Raw genomic sequence first — 9976 nt, 5'->3', positions numbered from 1 at the left:
CTCCTGAAACATCACAATCGGTTCTAAACAGAGGCCCTTCCCAAAGGAAGGGGTTGCCTTACAGTATACCATATGAGAATGCAAGGCATGAAACTTCAACTACTCCAAAAATTATATAGAATTATTAGAGATAATGGCATTTCAGTAGAATTTAGAATTTTCATTGGAGGTCTACTTGATGTAAAACAGTAGGTACAGTGTAGACTATAAGGGTCAGTATAATGTCATCTTATCTGTATGGAGTTCACTATCTCAAGTAAGGAAAGAAATGGGCAATGGTGCTCAGACAATTTTGAAATTATTTATTTCAAGTAGGGTGACCTCTCTCTGATTGAGATGGATCTTTACCTTCCCATATAAACCTCAGAAATAATGCTGTTTTCTAAGTTGCTAAAAATGAGATTGAATAGAAAACTTCTTCTATTTTTCATCTCAAATAATATAAAGCACCCCATTTCAAATATGGGAACAAGTATTAGATATTTATAGAATTATTGTTGCTCAGTCACTAAATTGTATCTGACTCTTTGTAACCCCATGGTCTGGAGTACACCAGGACACTGCATTTGAAAATCTAGATACTTTGAGAAGTAGTTGACAACTTTAAAATAACTTCCTGCTTCTGCTGCTAAGTCACTTCAGTCGTGTCCGACTCTGTGCGACCCCATGGACCACAGCCTACCAGGCTCCTCTGTCTATGGGATTTTCCAGGCAAGAGTATTGGAGTGGGGTGCCATTGCCTTCTCCGAAAATAACTTCCTAGCTCTTACTATATACCAAATACTATCCCCAAATTCCTGATATAGCTTTTCATGGAATATTCCCAACAGCTGAAGAGTTTGCTTTTCTCTATTCCTGCATTACAGATAAGGAGAGAGAGATCTGGGGAGTGTGAGTAGCTTGTCAAAGATCACAAAGCTATAAACCATGGAGACAGGTATCAACACTAACTAACAGAAAGAGCTCTTAGGTATGAGGCTTGACCACCTCTTTCACTTTTATAACTTGTAACTCAAATAATTCTTTTCCCAAAATTGGATGTCTGAAGAACCAAAGGACCCTCACAACAGAGGTGGTCTGTGTGAATAGTCACTTGGTATTTGGCACAAAATAAAGATGGGAACATAATTATTTCTGGATAAAGAAAAGCAAAATATGCACTTTAAGACTGATTTCCTAATCAAATTATCACTGTAATACTAACAGCCGTGTAATAGGGAAATGTTCCCATCATCAAGGCTTCATGTTTAAGCTTCACATCAATACTCCTAGGAGAAACATAGCCCTGAAAGCCAGTAGATTAAATGCTAGGGGACTTGCTCCACACTTCATATATTGGGACAGGATGTTGTTTTTTTTTTCTGTGTATGCATGGACACTGGCCAGCTCTCAGTTGCAGTCACATTTAGAACACTTTGGAAAACATAACCAAATGCTGTGTTCATTATACCAGTTTAGTTTTTTTTTTTTTTTTAAAAAAAGAATATTGAGAACAAAATACAAATTGTGTCTAAAGTATTACTGGAATATGGAGCAGAATCAGTTTTTAGTGCAAGTGGGACCAGTGTTTCTCTATTAAGATACTAGAAATTTATTCTGATCTTTACACAGACTCAGATCCTACCCACCCTCAAAAATAAGTATCTAACTATACTTCTCCTTCATTTTATAGACATTGACTTAAAACGGAACAAATAATCATCCAATGAATGTCTCCTTATTAATAAGATAGGAAAATTGATTCCATATAATATTTGAGAATTAAAATTCTAGGTCTGTTTAGAATTTCAAATTTATGGCTAGTAATATTGCACTCATCTCACATGCCAGTAAAATAATGCTCAAAATTCTCCAAGCCAGGCTTCAGCAATATGTGAACTATGAACCAGATGTTCAAGCTGGTTTTAGAAAAGGCAGAGGAACCAGAGATCAAATTGCCAACATCTGCTGGATCATCGAAAAAGCAAGAGAGTTCCAGAAAAACATCTATTTCTGCTTTATTGACTATGCCAAAGCCTTTGACTGTGTGGATCACAATAAACTGTGGAAAATTCTGAAAGAGATGGGAATACCAGACCACCTGACCCACCTCTTGAGAAACCTATACACAGGTCAGGAAGCAATAGTTAGAACTGGACATGGAACAACAGATTGGTTCCAGATAGGAAAAGGAGTACGTTAAGGCTGTATATTGTCACCCTGCTTATTTAACTTATATGCAGAGTACATCATGAGAAATGCTGGGCTGGAAGAAGAACAAGCTGGAATCAAGATTGCTGGGAGAAATATCAATAGCCTCAGAATGCAGATGACACCACCCTTATGGCAGAAAGTGAAGAGGAACTAAAAAGCCTCTTGCTGAAAGTGAAAGAGGAGAGTGAAAAAGTTGGCTTAAAGCTCAACATTCAGAAAACTAAGATCATGGCATCTGGTCCCATCACTTCACGGGAAATAGCTGGGGAAACAGTGGAAACAGTGTCAAACTATTTTTGGGGGCTCCAAAATCACTGCAGATGGTGATTGCAGCCATGAAATTAAAAGACACTTACTCCTTGGAAGGAAAGTTATGACCAACTTGATAGCATATTAAAAAGCAGAGACATTACTTTGCCAACAAACGTCCATCTAGTCAAAGCTATGGTTTTTCCAGTGGTCATGTATGGGTGTGAGAGTTGGACTGTGAAGAAAGCTGAGCGCCAAAAAATTGATGCTTTTGAACTGTGGTGTTGGAGAAGACTCTTGAGAGTCCCTTGGACTGCAAGGAGATCCAACCAGTCCATCCTACAGGAGATCAGTCTGGGTGTTCATTGGAAGGACTGATGCTGAAGCTGAAACTCCAATACTTTGGCCACCTCATGCGAAGAGTTGACCCATTGGAAAAGACCCCGATGCTGGGAAAGATTGGGGGCAGGAGAAGAAGGGGATGACAGAGGATGAGATGGCTGGATGGCATCACCGGCTCGATGGACATGAGTTTGAGTAAACTCTGGGAGTTGGTGATGGACAGGGAGGCCTGGCGTGCTGCGATTCATGGGGTCCCGAAGAGTTGGAGACGACTGAGTGACTGAACTGAACTGAACTGAATATGCAAAATGAGAAATTAGTACCAATCTAGCTTACTAGATCAATTTTGGCAGTAGTACAGAATAGTTTGGGGCTTCTCTGGTGGGCTTCCCTTGTAGCTCAGTTGGTAAAGAATCTGCCTGCAGTGCAGGAGACCTGGGTTCGATCCCTGGCTTGGCAAGTCCCCTGGAGAAGGAAATAGCAACCCACTCCAGTATCCTTGCCTGGAAAATCTCATGGGCAGAGGAGCCTGGTGGGCTGCAGTCCATGGGATCTCAAAGAGTTGGGAATGACTGAGTGACTAACACTTACTGGTGCCTCAGTAGTAAAGAATCCTGCTACCAATGCAGGAGACAGGGGTTTGATCCCTGGGTAGGGAAGATGCCCTGGAGAAGGAAATGGCAACCCTGGGTTTCTTGGTGGCAAATCCCACGGACAGGGGAGCCTGGCAGTATCCATGGGGTCGCAAAAAGTTGGACACGAACTTAACAAGTAAATAACAGCAACAACAAATAGAATTATTTAGATATTTTCATTTTTAAAAAGTAGATTGTTCTAATTTACTTTGTTTTGTGTTTGTTGCTCGAATGAGATAATTCATGGAAAGGATTTATGTTGGGAGAGCTTGAAGTTCACCACTGCTATTTTTTTTTAATTTGTGTAGAGAATTGAATTTATGTAGAGAATTATTTTAATGATAGTATATCTGTGGAATAATGGAACTAAAATATTATGCTGTAGAACTTTGCATGCATTTCTCACTGGCTTTCATGATTCTCAAAAACTGACATTAAATATGTCCTAGATTCAAAAGCCAATCTTGGGCTCCAAAGATTACTTATTTATAATAGGCATTATAAGCATAAAGTAAACATTCCAATCTTAAACACTGCTATAATATAATTAATGGAATACACAAGAGAACTGAATGCAACCACAGCAAAATACTTCCTGTTCAAGGGGAAAAATGAAAATTTGTCCAAATGTTTAATTTTTTAGTTCAAATTTTATTAAATCCAGGGCACTTTCCAAAAACCAAGTATTTTCAAGTCTATTTCTCAATTGGTCCATTTATTTTGGCTAATCAGCATATTTATTTTACCCAGTTCCGCATCACATTCAATGGTCAAAGACAGTCTAAAGAGAGGCGGGTGTTGGTGAAATTATTGGAAAAGAGAAGCCATTCACATTGGGAAATTATTTGATTGATAAACATTATAGTTGCTTTAAGCAATTACTGTTTCTTTTGCCAACCTCTAAAGCAGTAAAATCCTATTTTGAATGGAAGGATTTGGTAGGCTATAGCAATGCCAAGAATATGTGTTGAAAGTAGGATATGCATAAGGTGAAAATTGAAGGTCATGTATTCCTATTTACAATGCTGTTAAAATATTCTCAGATCTTAGACTTAATGTCAGGAAGTAACTCATTGCTTTTGCTGCAAAGAAGACAATTGCAGGTAAATCTCAATTATGTCTTTTGTATTTACTAGTGGGTAAATGACAGAAAAAGAATAATGAATCATAGGTTTCTTGAATCCCACAGAAAAGTCATTTTTCTCTGATCATGCTCCCCAAACCTAAATATATCATTTTCATTGCTATCCCATTTATTTTCTCAAATGTTCATGGATTAGGTATGCGTGCATGTATTTGCACTCACATCAATTCAAGAGTTTAAACATTTATAAAACTTAGTCCTGTTATATATGAAACACTAACCTAGCACCAGACAGGCAAAGATGAATAAGACAGGTTTGAGGATTTAATTATAATCTGATGTGTTCAGATGCATTCAAGAAGGTGTGATCCTGAACTCCTTAGGTAGCACTTTCTAATCATTTGTGATTATTTGATTTTTTAATTCCCATATCACAAGCAAAAGTCAGAAGTCTCCTCTATTCTTTACAAGTTAAATATGTTTTAGGAGCCCAGTAAATACTTAGTTGATTCATTTATGTTGCTTTAGGTAAACTTTGTTTTCCCAAAGATCCTGAAAGATATTCTCTGACTAGTGTATGTTGATTTCATAGAATTCCCATAATAGCTATCTACGGTCTCCATTTTCAATTCCAAAGATTAATCTGATGTGGATTGGAATTTCTGATAAAGACAGTTCTATCACAACCTTTAAAAATAACTCAAATTATATAAAATCATGGTGCCACAGTTACTGTGGGAAGTAAGAAAAGCATGATCTTAAAACAACTTTTAAACAATTTGTTGCTTACTGTCTTACTTTATGAGGAACAACTTGAGATTTATCATACTTAATTGGTCTTCGGGGAAACATTTACTATTTTCAATAAGATTTACACAGGAAACCTCCCCAAACACATCTCCCTAAGACGAAGTATATCCTTTGAGATTGTAGATCTAGAGTGAACCATAACTGATGCGTGTTATGAAAATAGCCTATTATTTATAGATGGATGGATTTATTGCAAGATATCCTACTTCCTACATGTGACCCATCATTCCACGATAAGGTCCCTTTCAATTAGCAGCCCTGATAGTAATAATCTATGTACGTACATGTCACTTTATGGATGGCAAGTTTTTCATATAATGTATGTTACCTCTTGCAACATTTGAATATGTTGTATAAAATATTGGTCATCTGAAAATGATTTATGCTTGGTTTTAAAACATGATTTGGGGATAGAAATGGAAGTTTCATGAAGCCACTGTGTACCCCAGTGCCTTCCCATGTTGTTCCATGCTGCGAGTATGAGTTTCAGAACCAGACTGATTTCTAACCCGTTCACTGCTTACAAGCTGGATTACTTGGGTGAATAACTGAATCTCTCTTGCCTCAGTTTTGTCAACAGCACTTTGGAGATATCTGTATCTACTGCATATGATTTTTGTTGAGGTCATAGGAATTAATACATATAAATTGGGTATAAAATGCTTACCACAAAGCAATATAGAAATGTTAAGTTATTTCTCACAGCAGGCCCAAGTCATGGTAATTATTGTCTCTATTTTACAGAGGAAAAAGAGAACTTTTACAGCAAATTACCAGAAAAGATAGCCTTTAAATCCTAAACCAAATATTCTAACTTTATCTCCAGTAGTGGTAGTTGTTGTTTTAATAAAACCAAAGATGTTTCATTTTGTTATTGTTGCTGATTTTTTTTAGGTCCAATAAAAAAGAAAAAGAAGTGACTTAACTAAGGATAAGACTTGACTTCTTTTCTACACTTATGTCTTCTATAGTACTTTATGTACTTTCTTAATTTAAGCCCCCTCTTGGACCAGTTTTATTTGTAACATGTATTACTCCTGTTTTGCTTTTCCTTAATCTATTTCCCCCATACTGAGCAAAATATGTGGTTATACAAAGGACGTTGAATGAATGTCCTCATTTTGGATTTTTGATTCTATAATACTTACTTTACCATTTTTTATTATCTTTGATATAATTTCATATCAAGCCCATAATACCAATAATCCCCCAAGTATGTTTAGAGCTGTTTTATTCCATATAGGATCCACTTAAGACCTATCCCTTGACACCTTTTAATTCTCCTTTATTCTAGAACAGATTCCCTCTTCTCCTTTCCCTACTTTTATGAAAATGATTGTACTTGTCAGTGGTAAGACCCACACAGGGACCATTTATTTAGTTTAATTCATTTAACCATGCTGTAAGTAACAAACCGAATACCCATGGACAAGGGAAATGATGTTGAATAAACATTGTCAGTATATTAGATGGGTGAAATTGGTTAGTTTCAATTCAGGGTGCAGGTTATCCTGAGATAAAGCAATGCTTAACTACTTCTTACTTTCTTCATAAAGGTATTTTTTATTTTTAAAGAATATCTGTAATGTATTTCCAGATCTTTGAATGTAAATTGAAGCATATGTTCATGTAGTAAAAGTGTAATTAATATTTTAATGTCTTACTATATCTACCTGAACTCTTAAGTACATTTTAGTCATTTTTAAGAGAAAACATACTCATATGAAACATTTCCCACCTATCAATTGAAATCTATATTTTAATTTTGTATTCTTTTCTTGGTTTTTCAAATAGGAAAAAGGCTATTAATGAGGACTTGAACTGTTTGTGAACCAGAGTAAATAAATGTTTAATGAGCTATTAGTAATGCATCTTATTTCAAGATGCTTCTTCCAAAGGTTAGTATAGTTTTATAACAAAGACTGAGGGTCTTGAACATTTCATTGTATTTAAAAATTGGGGGAATTAGTAACACTCTTAAGGTGGCTTTAATCCGTGTTACAAAACAAAGCTCTTTATTTGCTCTTAAAGGTGAAAAAGGAAAGAAGGGAATCAGAAAGGTATGAACATGCTATTGTACAGGAAACAGGGCAAGAAGGATTACTTTACATTCCTCTTGTCTGAAATTATCTAATTCCATTCTATACCATCTTTGTTTGGCATTCCCCTGGTTATGTGGTTACACATAGGGGGGCTTTGTTTCTGTATCCAAAACTCTTATCATGTTACCTTTAAAATTTGGCATACGGCAACAGAAGGGTCAACAGTGCCACCTTCCTCACGGTTTGTATGACTTCATTAGTGAAATAGAGCTGTGGGAACCAATTTTCTAGGCGACACTGAAGTCATTAGGAGCAACAGGAGCAATGAGACTTTTGTATCTATTGAAGTAAATGGTTTTAATGTAGTTTGATCATCTAAATAACTTTATGACTAGCAAAATATTGGGTGGGTTCTATTTGTAGTTATTGTCAAGATACATGGACCACTGAGAAGTACTCACTTTATAATGTGTTTAATTTCCTATGCAAAATATGCAGTGTTTCCAACTTAACTAGAAGAGTCAGAAGATTTTATTTTTAAATGATTTCTAACCCTCACAAGATGACAATGTTGGGGAAAAAAATTTGCAAGGCAATTTCCATTGTCTATAGGTAAAAGTAGACAGAGGGTTAAAGGATGTTGGAGAACTTTTACAGGGAAAAGAAAATTATTTTGAAACCTTAACATAGAGAATTTTCAGCTCTAAAATCCTATACTTTTATGTTTTATGGTTTTGGGGATGGGTTTTCACAACATAAAAATTACCCAGATAGAATTGCTCTAACCAACTGCTCTGTTTCAAAAATCTTAAAATAAGAATTTCCAAGCCTGTAGTTTTAGCTTATCCTTTTTTTTTTTTTTTTAACTTTAAACCCTGTATGTAATCACCTTCAAATCCAGAAGAATGTAAGTACTGAAGTCTGGTCCTTGGCATATTGAAATTCAGAAATCAATCTCTCATTTTTGCTTGTTGCTTTGTCCAGAAATTAAGCATGTAGTATGCAGAAGTCACCCCCTCTCCTTCTTTAGAAAGTGTCACAGGAAAAATAACTCTGTTCTGTGCCAGATGGTGGGAGCCCAGAATGAGAAATCGGAGCCACGGAGGACAGACCAGGTCAGCTGGGCCACCTCCCCTGCCAGCACAGCCTCACCAGGGTGACTTCAGGGGCCCCCTCTATGTTGTATTCAGTAAGCATGGTTACCCAGCCTGTGGCTTTTAAAGTTGATTTTTAAAATCCCACAGATATTGACACCACTGATTTTGTTTTTGCTTATCATCATTTTGCAAAGCTGCATCTTATAACTCCATGATGTTATCTTCAATATTAAGTATCTCCCTCCCACCCCATTTCAGCCAACTGACTTGCCTCTGGTCTTGTCATGGTCCTTCATGCTATTTATTTCATAAGGGAGTTTTACCAAAGCATGACAAGGAATTCGGAGACTATTGTGTACAGAACATAACTCAATATAGAATTGATTATAACTTTTTTTATAATGGCTAATTTAATCATGATGGGGCTGCTGTCATATAAACTTTACCGTGGTCATATCATATGTAATGATTGCGGCTAACCTTTATCCCAGGGTGTATTCATTTCCAAAGGCTGCTATGAGAAATTACCACCAACTAGGTAGCTTGAAACAACAGAAATGCATTCTCTCTCAGTTCTGGAAGCTAGAGATTAGGAGTCAAGGTACTGGCAGTGCTTGTTTCTTCTGGAGTCTCTGAGGAGAAATCTGTTCCATGCTTCTCTCCCAGCCTCTGGTGGCTGATGGAATCCTTGGCATTGCTTGGCTTGTAGGCTCATCACTAAACCTCTCCCTCATCTTCCCATGACATTTTCCCTCATGTGTCTGTGTCTCTGTGTCCAAAGTTCCCTATTCTGCAAAGGACATCAATTGTCCGGGATATACTCCACTCTGATCTAGCCTTAACTTGATTACATCTGCGAAGGTCCTATTTGCAAATAAGGTGACATCCACGAGGTTCAGATGGATATGAATTTGGGGAGAAACTGTTTCACCTAGTATACACACATTGATAAACTTTTTCTCCATGGGGCTAAATAAGAAATGTTTTCGTCTTTGCAGGTGGTGCAGTTGCAACCACTTAACTCTGCCATTTTCCTGTGGAAGCAGCCATATACAAACAGAAATGAATGCTTATGACTGTGTTCCAATAAAACTTTATTGACGGACACTAGACACTGCCTTCTGTATAATTTTCACATCCCATGAAATAGCGTTCTTTTGATTTTTTCAGTCATTTAAAAATTGTTTCAAGCATTCTTGTTTTGCAGGTCGAACAAAAACAGATAGGAGGTCACATTTGGCCCACAGGCTATTGTTTGCCAACTGCTGTTCTGCAGTCTTACAGAAAAGTATTGGACTCCACACTTAATATGAAAAGTGATCAGTCTATTCTGCATAAAGAAATTATGGCTACTACCTTCAAAACATTGCCTTTTTTCTGTTTCTGATGTGTTGATTTTTACAAAATTTTTGTTGGAAGAAAGCAAGCTCATTGTTTACAAAATCAAAATGAAATGCAAATGTCTTTCCTGATTTCAGTTCATTCATGATTTCTGCTCCTAAAGGGAAACAACTTCAATTATTC

The sequence above is a fragment of the Dama dama genome, chromosome 23 (assembly GCF_033118175.1).
Source record: "Dama dama isolate Ldn47 chromosome 23, ASM3311817v1, whole genome shotgun sequence".
Taxonomy (NCBI): Eukaryota; Metazoa; Chordata; class Mammalia; order Artiodactyla; family Cervidae; genus Dama; species Dama dama.
The sequence above is the reverse complement of the archived record's forward strand: the minus strand, read 5'-3'. Positions refer to the sequence as shown.